We start from the raw sequence: 18,813 nt of genomic DNA, 5'->3' as shown, positions 1-18,813 counted from the left end.
TGAAGGGGAAGGAAGGTGGGCAGCATTTTGTACCCCTCCACCCCCATTTTAATGAGAAAAAATCCTCTTTTATCTGTTTTACACATTGAGTCCTGTTAAGAGTTAGTTTAGAAACAAGGTTTACCCTTTAGGAAAAAAAAAAAGTTTTAAAGTGACTGATTGAGCCCCCTAGTTGCAGAGCCCAGGGTAGTGGAGTCACCTGCCCATGTCCAGGTGTTCTGCCTTGGGTGAGGAAACCGCGGCATGGCCCACAGAGGGTTTGGAAGGCCTACTGTTGCACTGTGGCCCACAGGTTGCTAATAGATAATTACAGTTAACATTTACTGGACACATACTCTGTACCAGGCGTTATTTCAGTTTTGTACGTATTCTACATTTCAGTATCCTTAGACAACATATTCCATATATTAATATATCACAAACCAGGCTGCCTCTTACAGTGGATGACAACTTAGAGTCAATGAAGTACAACAAGCCACCTAACCCTCACCTTTATAAGGTAACTATTATTTTCACTCATTTTAGAGATGAGAAAACTGAGTCACAAAGAGTTTAGGAAACTTGCCCAAGGTCACACTTGTAAGTGCTAATGTGATCTGCTAAAACACCAAGATTGCTATTGGCAAGGTGGAAAGAGGCCTAAGATGATTCCTGTTAGTACTAGGTATAGACAATTGAATATGGGAACCAGTGACAATAAATCACTGGCATAATATGAAATTATATGCAACCTGCTAGGAAAAGGAAGCCTAAGACTTATATTTCTGTGTGTTTCTATCAATTCTGCCTTCTCTCACTAATCTTATTCACAATAAAAATCGCCAGCTTTTTAATAAGACAGATGTCAAGAAATGTTCTGCCTTTAAAGGATATATGTTAAGTCCATTAAAACTGATCCTTGCACACAGCAGGGACCTGTTAAATGTTAGTTCCATACTTTTTTCAGGGGTCAAAAAAACCCCACTTTCTCGTGGATCATACTTTTAAAATGTCATACTGGTGGCTGCCACATCTGATGCTAATTTATTTGCTAAATAGGCATTGGAGAATACTGTGGTTAGAGCTTTGACAATTTCAGTTGATTTCTGAACAGATTTGTCATATGTAAAACAATTTTCCTGACTACTCAGGAAATAGGAAAGGCCTTCAACTAAAGGAGGATCATCTATAACTGTGTCCTGTACGCTCACTGGTATACCATGGAGTAAAGGTGAAGAGAATTAAAAATGAATAGCTCTGATCAGGTGCAGAATGTCCTGATTGTTAGAATGATGAATAAGAACAAGACCCATAGGGGAGCTCAGTATACTTCCGCTTTGTGTGCACGAGGTGGGGAAAATACACGGTTTCCCTGTCACCTAGTGAGAGCAAATGGGCAAATGACGTGAAGGTAGCATACGTCACCTAAGAGGTCTGTGGCTTAGGAACATGCTGAGTCAATTTGCTACTTGAGAATTTACATCACCTTGATGGTGGACTTCCCCAAAAGTGGAATTCTAAGCAACCTCATATCCCTACCTGGGGAGAGCAGAGATTTCCTTTTTCCTCTATCTCTCTGACAGTCCAAATCGTGAGGTGGATACATAGCAGACCCTGTTCCCTCCACCCACATTTTCCTTTACATAACAACAGAAAAAGGGTTTTCCTACAGCTTAGTCACTGGCAGATTAAATAGCATTCTGAAAATAAGGAGGCAAAGTGACAAAACTGCTTTCAAGGAATTTCTTTTCAACCTCTAAGTTGAGGAGTCTTGAATTCATTATTCAGCATTTACCATAAAAATGTACCAATCTGAAAGATAAAATAAGTTGCTACTTAAAACAATAAATAGGAAGCATTACATCATCAGAAAACATTTCTTGAGCCAGTGTGTATTTGGTATTTCTTTAGATGCTATCAGGTCACTGCTCTGTGAAGACACACGGCAACACTTAATGACACACGTGCTTGAGAAAATGAAAGCATGCCGGCCTTTATGTGTGAAAATGACACTAAATACGATCAGACAAATGTGCATTCGAGGTTTGTTTTTCAGTCGCACTGAGGTTTTTTTCCATGATTTCTATTCACATTTAGCGCTGCTGACCCGTGTTGTGATTTTAAGATGATTAGCCAGAGTTAGAAGTATCGTCTTTGTTCACAAAAGGTTTTTTGTCTTCGAGATTTTCATAGGAATTAAAATCATGAGCAAGTGCCTAGCACCATACTATGAAGCTTCAGTAAAAATAATCTGGACTTCCATGAATTTGGGGCTAGGCTAGTAAAACACATGTTAGTGTAAGACACTGGTAGGATATGGAAGTTGTGACAATATTAGTTATATCTGAATTAATCTGATAAAATTAGTTGGGTGAATTATGAAATAAAAATTTTACCAATTTAACAAGTCGGTGAGGTTCCTTCATTAGGCTTAGCATTAGAATTCATCTTGATAATATTGGGTTAAATTCCTTGGTCATTTTTTCCCCCCTTTTTAGGCAGAAAAACCTCAGATAACTGCCTCCTGCCACAGCATAAAGACTCTGTATGACTGCCTTGCTCACTGCTTTCTCTTCACGGTCTGGCACAATGCCTGGCACAGAAAGGCACTTAATAAGTATTTGTGACTTGTCTACATTAATGATTGATTGATTGGCTGATTGAAAGACTTAATTCATTAACTGATTATTGGCATATACAAGACATGTAATTGGATGTAGTAGGAAACCAATCATCTACTCAACCTTGATTCTTGCAAGTAGAATGAGACTTAGCAGGCACCAAAATGAGAGAGGCCACCTATGCTTAACCTAAGCATCGCAAAAAGCAGATAACTCAGGTTCTAGAAAACAGATGGTGACTTCCCTGCAGTGATAGCCACCCAAAAAAGCATGAAGGTGTAGCCTAGATAAGACAGTTTCCATTTGTGAAACAGAAGCATTTGTTAATTAACACAGAAGCGGTCACTTGAACAGAAAGCTAGGCAAATGCCTTGAGCCGTTAAAAAAAAAATTTCCTTCAGAAAAGCATTTCTTTTGATGATAACTTTAAAAAATAATTTATGTAGTTTCTTTTTCAGTAGCCGTGCTCGATCTGTATCGTGCAGCATTATTAGCATTTGTTAACAACAGAAGTGGTAAGGAAATTACTCACCACAATTGTTAGATTGGGTTATTAGAGGCAAAGAGAGAAGAGTGGCCTTCAGGAGTACTCAGTTCAAATCGCTACAGTCAGCAGAGGTGTGGGCCATAGTGGGGGAGGATGTGAGAACGGAGGAGGGAATTGGCTTGCCTCAGTTTCTGGTGAAGCATTAAAATTTGTAATGCAAGCCACTTAGCTTGCAAACGCAATTGGTTTCTTTTGTTCTAGAAGAGAAAGGTTGCTGGGGAATAAATTCAGATGAGGAATAAATATGGCTCTAAACTTTCTTTGAGTTTGTATTTCATGAAAGCCTCACTTATAGAAGTAAGGTGATGGCTCAGGAAAGTAGTATGTGTACTTTTTTTGTTTGTTTGAGACTGGAAAATTAGATTGTATCAATCTTTTCTCAAGAATGATTTGGTGCCATGGATTAGGTCTCCAGTGACAAATTTGCATGTCTCATGTGCCTTGGTCTCTGTGTGTCTGCATAATGAAGGCATCTTTGTTCATTCAAAATTCATTCATAAAAAATTCATTCAACAAGTACTTATTGAACATCAACTAGTCATACTTTGTCCTCTCTCTTTTCTGTGTGTGAAAAAATAGAATCCAACTGTTTTTCATTGCACACAACTTGCAAATGTTTTAGCAGGGATTTCCTAGCATATATAGTACTTTTGTGAAAATGAAAAACAAAAACAAAAACAAAAACAGCTCCCTCTCTGTGCAAAAGAATTATTTTCAAAAGTCCCTGTTCCTCTGAGTGGAGGAAGCCCTATGCCCTAGCTGAGAGGTGTGCATTCTGGATTTCAGCCCCTAGCTGGGCACCATTTTGCAGTACACAAAAGTCATACCTATATGTAGAAGCTAGTCTTAGGTAAAGCCTTGCTGGGTTTTGTCCAATTTTTGATGATTTGGACCAAGTGTAAGGAGAGTTCCTTCAATCTATGTTAGACAAAGAATCTCTATACCAAAGACTCTGGTCTTACTTGTTCATCTGCCAAATGAGGAAGTTAGACTAGATTCCTTTTTCTTCCCCTAAAAAATATGCATTTTGGTTATATAGTTGGGGGGACAAGAGCATGGGCTTCAGAGTCAGACTACTTGAGTTTGAATTCTGGCTCTATGATTTAAGAGCAATTTGATCTTGGAGAATCTCTTTGACCCTCAGTTTCATTTGTAAAATGGAGGTATAGTGCCTAGTACCTAGTTCATAGAGTTATTATGAAAATTAAATGTGATATAGCATGCGAACACTTGGTACAATATCTGGAGTAAGTATTCAATAATCATTAGCCATTACGATGATGATGATGTTGATGATGATGATGATGATGGTGATGATGATGTAGACGATGACAGTGTGATTCCACATCTCAAGAAAACGAAGGGCAGCCAATCCCATCTTTTGCCTAACAGAGTTCTAGCATCAGTAATCTCACTAACACTTCTTTATCCACATTTTCCACTCAGCCAATTATAACACTTTCTGGGTCACTAAGGTAAATAAGGACTTTATTTTGTAAGCCTTGATAAGGCTACTGCCCTCTATCATCTAATACTACTGTAATATCCCTATAGACACTTGCTATCTTTCTAGGAGAGTCAAGTAGCAGGCAGTTTTGCCTGAATCAAATAATTTGTCTTTGATTCCCAAAAGCAGCCTCTAGAGATTCTTAAGAATAATCCATCAAGCAGAGGAATTCCTGAAACACCAAAGAAGGACAGTGTATCAGCCATTACTGTATAATGAACAGCCCTAAAACATAGTGGCTAAAAGCAACCACCATTTATTATTTCTCATGAGTCTGTGGGATGACTTAATAGATCTACTGATCTGGGATAGACTTAACTCATCTTGGCTGGGCTCACTCAAGTGTCTGTAGTCAATAGCATATTGAGCTTGGCCTGGACACTAAGTTCTCCTTACATGGCTCCCGTATCCCTCCAGCCTAGGCATATTTTGATGATGGTGGCAGGGGTCCAAAAAAGAAAGGAAGTAAGTCTTTTTTTTTAAGTCTCTGCTTCTGTCAAGTTTACTACTATCTCATTAGCCAAAGCAAGTCACATGGCCAAGTTCAGAATCAGCATGGAAGGATACCACCAAAGCATATGGATAGAGGGGGGCATGAAAACTGGGGCCACAAGTACAATCTACCACACACAGTAAATACTAGTTTTAAAGATTTCTAGCTTATACATTTATCTAGTAGTCAGCTTCGTTTTAATATTCAGTCACACATACACACACACACACACACACACACACACACCGCACACATATTCTTATACTTTTTCTTGCTTTATTCACAAGAAATGTCTTGAAAAGCAGTACAAAATCCAGAAAAAGAAAATCCAGACAAAGAACAGAAAGCTTTAACATTTGAATGTTAAAGATTGAGCAAAATCTTAAGTTCTCTTCATGAACTTCCTCTAATTTGTTCTTTTAGAAATCAGTTAGCAAAATCCTTCTAAGGCAAATAAAAAATAAAAAGGTAGGGTGAATTTATCCCTGCTAGGGTAAAACTGAAACACTGGATTATGCAGTATAGGAGACTGTCTTAGGCTAGACTAGCCTTGAAAAGGGGAGCCTAGCTCGACTAGCCTGTGGAAAGAGGAAGCCTAATCTAGCTTCTCTTTTTCATAACAATTAGGTGTTTTAGCTCCATAGAAGCCACTCAGAAAGAGCAGACAAGCACCCATCAAATAGCTGGTTCCAACTGGCTTGCAAAATCCTAGTTACTATAACCTGCACGTCCTCCAAAGTATAGAAGCTGCCTGTTAGAATTCTCATTTGGATCTTTGCTTTAGGATGTGCAAAAATACTCTCAAAATTGGCACATATACCTCCTAATTTAGTTTATACCTCCAAATTCTGTCATAGCAACACAATGGCTCAGACCCTTAAATAAACCTCCACATATTTAAAGACACCACGTGGTCTGCTGTCCTCTAACTTATTAACCAAACCAGTTTAATATTCCCTCATAGGACCTAGTTTCCAACAATATCATCATTTTGTTCCCTGTTTTTCTCTAGACCTTGCATCTCTTTGCCACATCTTCTCTTAAATGTAGTGACTGGGCTGCCCAGGGTATGATAAATGGGGACAGTTCCCAGGCCCTACACCTTGTGTGTCCCCACCCCACCCCAACCGCACCGCATGCACATTATAATGACAGGTGGCTAGGAAATGACTCAGGAGGTGGAGTGTGGAGGAACAAGAGGAGATTTCCAGCACAAGTGTAGAAAAACACTTGAAGGTTTCATATATAAGTGTACTCCATCAATAAACTCATCCTTCCTCATCACAGCAGATAGTAGCAGAGTCCTTCCTTTTTACCACGGACTCTTTAGGATGCAGGTAACTAATTAAGATTCCTATCTCCTTCCAAGTTCATCTTTATTTTTTTTAATCTTTATTTTTGAAAGAGACAGAGACAGACAGAGTGCGAGTGGGGGAGGAAGAGAGAGAGAGAGGGAGACACAGAATCCCAAGCAGGCTCCAGGCTCTGAGCTATCAGCACAGAGCCCGAAAGGGGAGCTCAAACTCCCCAACCGTGACATCATGACCTGAGCCGAAGTTGGACGCTTAACCAATTGAGCGACCCAGGCGCCCCCCGAGTTTATCTTTACTATTTACTGTAATAAAAGGTCATCTAAACTAAAAACCAGCCCCAAATGATGTGATTTACCCTCACCTGTCTGCACCAACCATTGTTAGTAACCACCATTGTGGGTTATCACTGATAAGTGACCCCAGGTACCCAAAATCTATAACTCTAAAAATGGTAAACAAAAAAAACACCACCCCAAACTCTAGCTTTTATAAGTCATTCTTTTTTTTTTTCAACGTTTATTTATTTTTGGGACAGAGAGAGACAGAGCATGAATGGGGGAGGGGCAGAGAGAGAGGGAGACACAGAATCGGAAACAGGCTCCAAGCTCCGAGCCATTAGCCCAGAGCCTGACGCGGGGCTCGAACTCACGGACCGCGAGATCGTGACCTGGCTGAAGTCGGACGCTTAACCGAGTGCGCCACCCAGGGGCCCCAAGTCATTCTTCTAACCATGCAGCCTGATAAGTGTTTCTCTTCTGATCAGTCCTCTTATGCTCACTATATTCATTTTGAACTACTACAATCCCTGGTCTTTTCCCCCTTGTGCCTTTCCTTGTTTTTTTCCTTAACTACTCAAATCCTACCATTTTCTCACAAAAGTAGCAGAAATGGATTGGCTGAGTGCATAAAGAAGAGAGTTATCTCTACAGGACCTGCTTTACATACTTGCCTCTTCCTTGTGGAGCATTATGTGAGACAAGTCCTACAGGATCCATTCTGAGAACTGTGGCCTAACTTGTAAAGGCATATCCCCAGCACAGACCTCGAGCATCTCTCCCAAGGGAAGCAGCTGAATAGAACAAGCCTCTCTCATTCAGGTTTTCCACCTAGTCATTGAGTCCCAGCAGGCTAACTTCAGTGGCCACCACTCAGAGGCAAATGGGGAGATAACATAAAATACCCTTAAAGTTCTCTTTGTTAGTAATCTAGCACACAAGTAGGCATTTCTCCCACTGATTTTCCAAATCTAGAGTTTAGGATCATTCATTCAGTCAACAAAGATTTGAATACATATTTGGTACCAGGCAAATAGACCAAGAATGCCAGCCCTCATGGAGATTATATTCAGATGGGTGGAAACAGATAATGAACAGAGATAATAGCACAAAATGTAAGGTATATCAGGCACAGATAATTGCTTAAGAGAGAAACAGTAGAGGAAGATAGGGAATGTGGGGGGCGGTAAGAGGTACTGTTTTTCATAGTGTACACAAAGAAAGTCTTAGGAATGAAAAAGTGAGGAAGTAAGCCATGTGAATATCTGCCAGAAGAACATCCCAGGCGGAAGGAATAGCCAGTGGAGATGTAAAGTAAGCAGTTAGATGTACAAATTTTGGAGTTTGAGAGAGAGTTCAGGCTTGGAAATATAAATTTGGAGTGATTAGCATGCATGTGGTGTTTAAGCTGAGGAGCTGGTTGAGATCACCAAAGGAGTTAGTGTAGATGAAGAAAAGAAGAGGTGTGAGAATTAAGGCTCAAAGTTTAAACTTTGGGATGATGAGGACCAATCAGCAAAGGAAACTGAAGAAGAATGCCCACTGATGAAGGAGAAAAACTCAGAGTGGAAGCCAAATGAAGAAAGAGGAAGTGATCTACCCAACAAAATGCTGATAGATGAAGTAAGCTGTAGGCTGCAAACTGACCTGGATATAGCTGTGGGAGAAGTCATTGGTGAACTTAAAAAGGACTATTTCAGTGAGTTGGTAAGGACAAAAACTGGGTTTAAGAGAGAATGGGAAGTGGGGCATCTGGATGACTTAGTCAGTTAAGCATCCGACTCTTGATATTGGCTCAGGTCATGAGCTCACTGCCTTTAGATCGAGCCCCACGTTGGGCTCCACACTGACAGCACAGAACATGCTTGTGATTCTCTCTCTCCCTTTCTCTCTGCCCCTCCTCTGTGCACACACACTCTGTCAACATAAAAAAATAAACTTAAAAAAATAAAATTTCTTTTGAAAAAAAGAGAATGGGAGGCAAGAAAATAGAGTCAGTGGGAAGAGATCATTATTTCAGAGAGTTTTGCTGTAAAGGGGAGCAGGGAAATGAAATTGTAGGAAGAGAGGGGTGAACGGTCAAAACTATTTTTACGATGGTAATAATAGTAGTCTGTTTTTATGCTAATGGAAATGATCTACTAGAAATGAGAAAATTGATGATAATGGAGGTGGGGGAAAACTTGCTGCAGTGATGTCCTTGAGTGATTGAGTGAGGGGTGGGACCTAGTGCCCAAGTGGAGGGCTTACCCTTAGGAACACAAACTGTTTGTCCAGTGTAACAGGAGAGAAAGCTGAGTATATGGACACAGGTATAGCTAGGTAGGTAGATAGAGTGGTGAGAGTATGAAGAAGACCTCTTCTTCTTTTTTTTTTAATTTTTGAGTTTTTAAAAATTTATTTTGAGAGAGAGAGGGAGAGCACAAGCAGGGGAGGGGCAGAGAGAAGGAGAGACAGAATCCCAAGCAGGCTCCGCAGCATCAGTGCATAGCCTGATGTGGGACTCAAACTCACAAACTACAAGATCATGACCTGAGCCAAGATCAAGAGTTGGACACTTAACCGACTGTGCCACTCAGGCACCCTGAAGAAGTTCTCTTCTGATTGTCTCTATTTCCTCAGAAAAAAAAAATGGCAGCAAGGTCATTAGCTGAGAATGCAGATGGGGAAGGAGGAAATGGAAGAGAGGATAAGATATGAAATAATCATATGAGAGTGAGAGAGAGTGAATGACTGGGGGAATTTTGTGAGATTATCGGGTAGCTCTGTGGCCCATTTGCGGTTGATGGTTATGCATTTTTAGTGAGACCAGTTCGCATAGAGGCATGTTTCTCTCCAGCCAAGCTCAGCTGTGTGCATGTGAGCACATAATAGGTGTAGAGGTGGATTTAACCATGGTTGTACTTTTGCTACATGAAGACAGGGAGTGAGAAAGGGGATAATAATGATGATGGATAGGAGGCAAGTGATGACATGAAGATGGAGTAGGGGACAATCCAAAGTTAGTAGGGTCAATAAGTTGCAGGTGGTGACATGGAGGATAGCTGGGGTCGGGGCACTAAAGAGAATCAGCTGGAAAGACAGGAGGTGGTGGTCAGAAGTGGGATGCTTGGAATTGAGGTTATAAAGGTATTAACGTGATCGATAATGACAAGGTCTAGTAGGATATGACCATGGAAGTGAGTGGCAGAGAAATTATCTTTGACGATCTTAGGCAAGATCTTTGAAAGACATGAGGTCAAGGAACTGACAGGCCAGAATATCAGACGCATTATCTATGTGAACATTTAAATCACCAAGAATTGTCAGGAGCAATGTTGAAGGAGGTGACCGTTAGCTAAGGATTAAAATTTCAAGGAATGAGGGAAAGGGACCTGGGATATGTTTTTGAGGGGAGCAGGGGCGGATAACACACAGAAACAAGGAAACTAGTGGTATGGGCCTTATGGCATGCAATTCAATGCAGGTGTTTTGTTTTTAGGGTGGAGGAAGCAAGAGCAATCTGGAATTAGCAATAAGGAGCAAGTCATTTGCCATCTTGTTTTCTTTCCTCTTCATCTCTTGCATCTCCTATAATATATCCTTCCAGTTAGGTATTTTAGAGGCATATTGCTTCGTGACTTTCTTTACTCAAATGTTTTTTCTTATTGTGGTCATTTAATGCCCTAGGGATCTAATGCTTGGCACTGACTGAACATTAGAATCACCTGATGAGATTTTTGAACATTCCAATGTGTACACACAGGCCGTTTGAGCTATACTGATTTAATTTTTCTGGGGTGGGGCCCAGGCATCTATAGTGTTTAAAGTTCTCTAGGTGATTCTAATGGACAGACAAGTTAAGAACCACTGCCCTAGGAAAAAATGTGAAAAGGTTTGAGTGTTTGTAGGCATATACATTTTCATAGAGAATGGTCCGTGGTTTTCATCATATCCTTGAAAATATTCCTGACTCAAGAAGATTAACACTAAGCCCCTTATTTTTCTAATGAGAAAACGTAAACTTCATTGATTTTTAAAAAATCTTTTACATTAAAGATGGAGGTGGGACTTGAGAAAAGAGAGAAATCTGGGAAGAAACATACCAATCTATGTAAAATGATGGTGTCTGTCCCAAAACATCAGCAGGAATTTGGAACATCCATGAAGTGGAATCCATGAGGCTAGCCCACTACACTGTACATCCAAGATCATCTCTGCCCTTCCTTCCTGCCCTCTAAAAATGCGAAATGTACCTAGGTAACTGACGCTGGGGCTCTCTCACAGATGGTTTCTGCGTAGGAGTGTTGCACACGCCAGGCTCACTTAGCACCTGCGTTTTATGATGTGAAAACTGCACATCCATCATATGAGCATCACCTCAAATTGTATAATTTTTTCTCACAAAGTGGAAAAAAGAAGTTTCAGAATATGCATTCAACTTCTTCTGGCCTGCTAAAGGAACAAGATGGGTCAAGAATGAGGTCACAATGTTGGGGAGCTCTGGAGGCAGAAGCCCTCTCTGAGGCTGTGATGTACTTTGCTTGCTGTGTCCACACTCTTATTGTCCCTTCACTGCTGCAGCAGGGCCAGCCATCAGTGCACTCAATTTTGTGAATTTACTCACATATTAATATGCTTGCCAATATTAACTTGATGGTTCTGGTTCCTTCACCACAGGCCTTAAATCTTTGACAAGGAAGACAGGAATGTCTTGGAATCCTGTACTTTAATTATAATCATAATCTTTTCTTAGCCATCATTTATCTATTCATTTGGGATTCTGAGATGCCCAAACCAAGCTATGACATTTCTAAGCAGTTAGCAAAAGGATGATAGGGAACTATTTATAACTTGTTAGAAAAGAAAGATGCTGGTAAAAGTAGTGGCCAGAAGAAATTCCTAAATATATGTTCCCTGGCCATGAAATTGCCCATCTCTAGCCTAGTGAGCATTAACGCCTGCTTGTTCCCACACATATTGGGGGGGAAAGATTGGCAGATAGAACATGTCCAGGGATGCACTGGGTAAAAGTGCAAGTGGGTTCTCCTTCTTCCCTCTTTTCTCTCCCTTTCTTCCTACGATTGGCCCTTTTCTCTTTCTGCTTGTAGTCCTCTACACCAACCTCACATGCACAATTGACTCCTACCCCCACATGTCATCCACTGACTCATGCTCTCATAGTCACCCACACAGTTGCTCACTGTGTGCTCCTTTCATGTCCGTTTCTGTCCAGATGCCTTGGTTTTTTAGCTTTTGCCTGATTCTCATCAGGAGAATCCTACAGGTCTGTAGGCCTTTGGAGTCCAAAGCAGCTAACCCAGCCACAGGTTGACCTGTGATTCTCCCCACTCCTCCAGTATTTAGATCAACTTTTGGAGGAGTCAGTGATAACACACATAAATCTAGAGAAATAAGCACAATGTCTCTAGAGTAAAGGCTGCAAATTAGCAGCCCTTAGAGGACTCTGATCAGTGTTCTCTTTAGTCTACAAAGGATCTTAAAAATATTGTTAGGGCCATGTTATCTTTAGCAAAAATATTGAGTGAACATTTTAAGTTAGAAGATATTATAACTTTTATGTAACAGAGTCTACATTCCAGCCAGGCAATCATTGGTTACAGTTGATTCACTCCATGCCCCTTAGACAGGGTTTAAGTTTTCCAGCTTCCCCCCACCACCCCTCATCCATCCCAACCTCCTGCCTCTTCACTCATTTATGGTACTTGTCCAGCTCATGGAGGCATTTGTGCTGGGCATCTTCTCTACAAATACCACAAATGGAATCCAACCCAGGAAAACAAGATCCCAAACCCAAAAAGATAAACCACCCTGGTGGTTGTGAAAACTGAAAAAGAAGACCTACCCCTGGCTCTTTGGGCATCTGCTTTGGGAACAAAAGAGCATCTGCTTTAGAAACAAACACTCCCAGGTCTAAGTCCAAGCTCAACTACTTGCTAATAGTTTAACTTTGGATGATTCACTTAGCTGCTACAAACTTAAGTTTTCTTTTTTATCAAATTGAGGTGTTGGTTGAAACATTACTGTGAAATAATTTATGTGATAAAATACCTAACACATTAAATGCTAGCTGCTATTAGTATCTACTTACCCTCTTCATTCTGGCCCATACACATTCTTGAGTACTAATGAGTACACATGAACAGTACTTATGAACATGTCAGCAGGGGAGAAAGGGTGATGCCAACAATTTTGGCCAGTGATGATGAAGCCAAACAAGAGTATTCCTGAGATTTCTGGGATGCCCACAGAGAGTTAGATGGGCAGAAGCTCTTATCATAGTACCTACAAGCAGAACCCTAAAATTCATCAAATGTTTTGTATCTCTGCTATGCTGATAGATCAGGAGAGAGAGGCCAGGGATCTGAACTACAACAATGATAGAAGAGAAGGAAAGAAAGGGACATATTTAAGAAAACTGTAAGAATTAAAATTGATTGATATGTAAGGATTACATTGATTTTGTACTCTGTCAACTTTACTAGTTGTAATTACATTTCCCAGAATTTCCTTTTCTGTACAGTTCTGGGTCAAGGGTGGTCACACAAGGCATTTGGCCATGGTTTGGAAGGTGGAAGTGAAACAGCAGCAATCACATTGTCACTGATCTGCTGACTCACCTGAGCAGCACCTGGTCCATACCTTGTCTAGCTATTGTCCATATCGTTCTACCACCTCTCCAAGTACTGGGCTGGGCACACAAACAGCTGTCAGACTTACGGTAACAGCTTTTCCTGCTGGTCTTCAGGATTAGATGCAGTGAGAGAGACATGAGTTCCAATGTTTCCTTGTGAATTCTGGTTTATTCTTGGATCCTAGTTTTTCCTCACTCTTTTCCACATATGTCCAGCTCTCCTTCCTGACTGCCACCCCTCCTGACCAAGAGTGACCCCAGGCCCACCATCAGATGGTTCACTGGGATTCACAGAGGCAGTTGCCACAAAGAGCCAGCAACCTTCGATGGACTTCAACATCAGCCTTCATAGTTGCATTCCAGCAGCTCATTAGTGATTTTTCTCTGATCCTTTCTTGTCTTTATTTCCTATAATTGCATGATATATAATTCCTACAATGAATTCCTTAGTCCTTAATTTCCACAGTGGTTCTGTTTCTTCAATGGAACCTTGACCAAAATGGGGAATAAGGGAAGAAAATGATGGAAGATTTCCAGGTCACTAGCTTGGAAGATAAACTAGATGAATGTATGTGAAGAATGTCCAAAAGACAGCTAATGACATACATCTAAAGCTCTTGGAAAGACTCCCCTAATGGCTCTCAAAAGAATGGAAGAAGCATTAGATTAATCTAGAGAACCCAGGTCTCTAGGGAAGCTCTCATTCCCAATTCAGGACTCACTTGCATCAAGGCTTCCATTTCTAAATCAGATTTATCCACTTCACTACTCTGGCTGTGCATACTCTAAATTTTCTTTTTTTACATTTATTTATTTTTGAGAGACACAGAGAGAGAGAGAGAGAGAGGACACAAATTAGGGGCTGGGAGGGCAGAGAGAGAATGAGACACAGAATCCAAAGCAGGCTCCAGGCTTTGAGCTGTCAGCACAGAGCCCAATGCAGGGCTCGAACTCACAAACTGAGAGATCATGACCTGAGCCATAGTCAGATGCCCAACCAACTGAGGCACCCAGGCACCCCTGGTTGTGCATGTTCTAGAGATGAATCTGTCTTTGGGCATATCAGATACTATCCTTAAAGAAGTAATGGCCATACTATTCATCATAGATCTATCAATATAATTTCTTTATAATCCACTTTTATTGGCTTGGTATTTTTATTTTTCTTTCTATATACCAAGCATACACAGCCCTAACAATTCTGATAGATTGAGAAGATTTGCATATCAGGATAACTTTGTGACCTTAAGGAGAATAAATTTGATTATGCATTTTGGGAGAAGAGGCTGCATTGGAAGGAAATTCTCACCATCCTGATATTGCTCTTATTGAAAGTAGAGAAAATTATGAAGAAGAAATATACAGTTTATTTTCAGGATCCATTTTCAAGGCATATATCATGATGGTCTCCGTAATTTTCTCCTACTGCTCATTAATTATGCTGTCTACCACATTTATACTCTTCTATGGTGGGAAAGAGAGGGAGGTTTGAGATATGTGAAAGAAAGAGCAACTCTGCACTTGGTCTAATCTCTAATTTAGAACTGGATTTGAGGCATAACTCACAATCACTGTGTGTTTAAAGGTATTTTTTTCTGACTGGATGGGAATGACCTTATAGTTTATGAGCATTTTCTAAATATGCAAGATAACATAACTTTGTTCCTAGAATATTAGAAAGTTGTTTAATCAGCTGGTTGTTATCTGAGAATCAAAATTGTTTTTTTAGATCTAGGGGAAAGCTATAAAGTAGGTGGAGTAGTAGTTCACCTCCACTACTACAGTCTTGCCCAAGCCTACATCATCTCGGTCTGGAGCATTACAAGAGACTCCTATGTGCTATACCTGCTTCTACCCTCCCCTCACAACACTCAGCAGCCAGGGGGATTCTTTTAAATATGTCAGATGATGTCATTCCTATGTTCAAACTCCCCAGTGGTTGGGTTTTCCCTTAGGATAAGTGGTACATCTTTGCAATGGCCCAAAAGACCCCACATGATCTGCTGCCCCTTAGATCTCTGACTCTCACTCTGCTCCAAATACACTGGCCTCCTGGCTATCTCTTCAGTATGCAGGAATACAGCCTCCCAAGGGCCTTTGCATTAGTTGTTCCCTTTGTTTGGAACATTTGGCCAACTTCCTCACTTCTTCAAGATTTTGTACAAATCTTACCTTCTCCATGAAGTTACCCTGACAGCTTTATTACATAGCAAACTAAAACCTGCCACCTCACTTCTGACCCTCCTTATTTTTCTGTTGTAATGATCACTTTCTAACATCCTATATAATTTACTAATATTATATGTTTATTATTTATTCTCTGTATTCTCCCACTAGAATGTAAGCTCCATCCAATGGGCAGGTCTTTGGCTTTTTGTGCCTTGATACAAACAAAATACCAAGAACTGTGGCACATAGTAGGGGCCCAAAAAGTAGTTGGAGAGTTGAGTTGAATGCTTACACTAGATAGATACTATTATATATATTCATAATCAGAAACAAATATGCAGAAAAATATGAAAAAACTTGGTTGTAAGAAGGTGTTGGTCACATATGACATGATATAAATCAGAGTTAATGTGCTTACAGCTTTTGGGTCCAGATGTGATGCATGTTATTCAATTCCACACCAATATCACAGCCACCTGTTGTCCTAACAATCATAGAAACAGCTATCTCAAAATATGAGAAGAGGCAAACAAAGCATGTTTTATAAGGAATACTCAGATACTCACATGTGAAATCACTTACCCCTTGTGTAACATTTAAGAACATGGAATTTCCAATAATTGAGATATTTTAGACTTTAATATCTATTGCATGCTTTCTGTGCCTTAACTCTTATTATCCTTCCACAAGCCATCAGGTAGATATTATCATTTTGCAAATGAGGAAACTGAGATACAGAAATGCTATGTGACATCCTCAAGTGTCATACAGATAGTAAATGAATTCATCTGTACCAGGCTACCTTCTGAGACTGGTTTCTATAGCGAGCATACATATGAACAAAAAATTGCAAGGAATTTTTGTTTTCTTTTTTCAAAAAAATTTTAATGTTTATTTATTTTGGGGGGGGGGCGGGGGCAGAGAGAAGGAGGGAGACACAGAATCCAAAGCAGGCTCCAGGCTCCAAGCTGTCAGCACAGAGCCCAACACGGGGCTCAAACTCATGAACTGTGAGATCATGACCTGAGCCAAAGTTGGTCACTTAACCGACTGAGCCACCCAGGAGCCCCAGGAATTTTTGTTTTCTTATTTGCAGTTGCGACATGGACACTCTCACTCTGTCTCCCCCACTCTTTACCTCTAAAAGAGGATTCTTTGCTTTCAGGAATGGTTCCTGAGCTCTGCTTTGTTGTAGGAATACAAATACTGAGAGGACAGGAAAGCTGAAAAGACAAAGGTTAATAGAGATTCCCCATAATAAAATTCTGATCAATGAAGAGAGTGACAAAAGACTACTCAGCTTGAGTTTATGGTACACCGTTTTGAAAAGATCTTGAAAACAAATTTTGGAACTAATTTGGTATCAAGGCAATATAGAGGATAAGATGGGGAAATGAGATTTTAAATATATTTAGCTAAGTATTCTGAAAGTAGTCCCCCCCCTCCAGCACATTCAGGAGAGACTGTTGTAAAGGATTAAATAGTGTGTATCTACTTTTCAGTTGCCAGACAGCTGTTTCTTTGAATAAAAGTCTACATGGGATTGGATCACAAATTAGCTTGTTTGTATGGATTATGTTTTGAAAAGAAAGAAAATGGATAATTAGCTCTATCATCACCGAAGTTTGAAATCATAAAATACTCTGATGCCTCCTTTAGCTATCTGTTGTTACACAGTAAATCATCCCAAAATTTAGCAGCTAAAAACAATAATAAGCATTTACTATGTCTCACAGGTTCATCCCCATGTGGATCTCCCTGTAGGACTTTTGAGTGACCTCACAACATGGTGGCTGGCCTCCCATAGAGTGGGCAAACCAAAAAAGCAGGTGGAAGCTGCATTGTCTTTTATGACCTAGGCTTGTAAGTCACATGCCATCACTTGTACCATGTCCTACTGGTCACACAGGTCAGCTCTAATATGAGAGGGACTCACCAAAGCATGAGTACCAGGAGGCAAGGAACACTGGGGAGGGAGCTCATGTTGAAGACTGGTAACCATACCTCCCTTTTTTCTTTCTCGCTAAATTCAAATACTCCCTGAATACTAACTGTTCTTCCTCCCTGCCTTTTCCCATTTCCACTATCTCCACTCTTCAACTCCTACACCTTATCTTGATTATGCCCTGACTAATGCGATGGCCTCCTAATTGGTTTTCTTACCTCCAGTCCACTCCATATTTTTTTTTACCATATCTATCATTTTTCTTTAACAGAGCTTGTTCTGTAATTATAGGTAGTTTTATACATGTTTATCCATTTATTTCCCAACTAGGTGTATACCAACAGGCTTTGAAAGTAGTTACTGTTGCATACATTGGCATATCTCCACAGCTCTTAAACTGTGCCTCAGAGAGGTAGGATAAGGGGGAAAGCAGTGGAGCCTACTGGTTAAGCACAGAGTCAGACAGATGCTGAAGTTAAATCCCAGCTCTGCCACTTCCAAGCTATGTGATCTCAGGCACGTTATTCAACCTCTCTGAGCCTCTGTTTTCTCACTTCTAAAAAGCAAGTTAATCATAATTATTAATTAACAATTATAATAATTGGTACATGTATTAATTATTAATAGAATAATATAGTAACTATTATAATAGTTAATACCTGCCTTTCAGATCGTGAGGATTAGATAAATGATGTGTGCAAAGGGCTTAGCATTATGTCTTGCACATACTAAATGCTTAATAAATTGTAGCCATTAATATGTCACATAGTTGCCATTTAGTGGTTTTTTAATAAATTAATATTGGGGAAGGAAGTATTTGGACAGAAGGCTCTGACTCTGGCAATTCTCCTTCTTCCACTTTCAGGGCCTTTCTGTGGAGTTCTGGACTGTCAGCCTGCGGTAGAACTCTCTGCAGTGGTGGAACTAGTCTATATCTGCACTGTTCAGTGGGGTGTCTATTGAGCACTTGACATGTGGCTAATGTGAGGAAGTGTGTTTTCAGTTGTATTTAAATTTAAATAGCGACATGTGGATAAGCAGCAACCACAGTATGCAGGACAGTTCAATAATCTGTATTTCTCTAGTTCTCTAGTCTACCTAGTTCTATAGGAACACTTGAAACCAGGATTATCATGATCCAAAACCTTTTTGTCAACCATTCTGTCATATTGCCTCATTCTTTTCATAGTGTGTTCCTCACACTGCTTGCTTGGTTTTGAGTGTCCATCTGTAATCTTATTTTAATTGTACAATTACATGTGTTTATTGGAGGAAATTTTTAAAATTTAGAGAAGCTAGGGTCGCCTGGGTGACTCAGTTCATTGAGCGT

The 18,813-nt window shown here is 40.2% G+C and overlaps 1 protein-coding gene across 2 annotated transcripts in view; it reads right to left on the bottom strand.

The window, feature by feature from the left end:
• The window catches only part of IL21 (interleukin 21), a 37,603-nt gene extending 20,237 nt beyond the window's left edge, over positions 1–17,366 (bottom strand). The window contains exons 1-2 of one of the 2 annotated variants that reach the window (XR_003421633.2): positions 17,263–17,363; positions 15,957–16,022 (exon numbers count right to left, since the gene is read on the bottom strand). The gene's annotated coding sequence lies outside the window, so the exon portion shown is untranslated. Of the gene's footprint in view, positions 1–15,956; positions 16,023–17,262 lie in introns of both variants that reach the window. The other variant, XR_003421631.2, reaches the window with a different exon arrangement.
• Between the last annotated feature and the right edge of the window lie 1,447 nt (positions 17,367–18,813).

This window comes from Acinonyx jubatus, chromosome B1, assembly GCF_027475565.1.
Source record: "Acinonyx jubatus isolate Ajub_Pintada_27869175 chromosome B1, VMU_Ajub_asm_v1.0, whole genome shotgun sequence".
NCBI classification, from domain to species: Eukaryota; Metazoa; Chordata; class Mammalia; order Carnivora; family Felidae; genus Acinonyx; species Acinonyx jubatus.
This window is presented reverse-complemented; position numbering and strand designations above follow the sequence as displayed.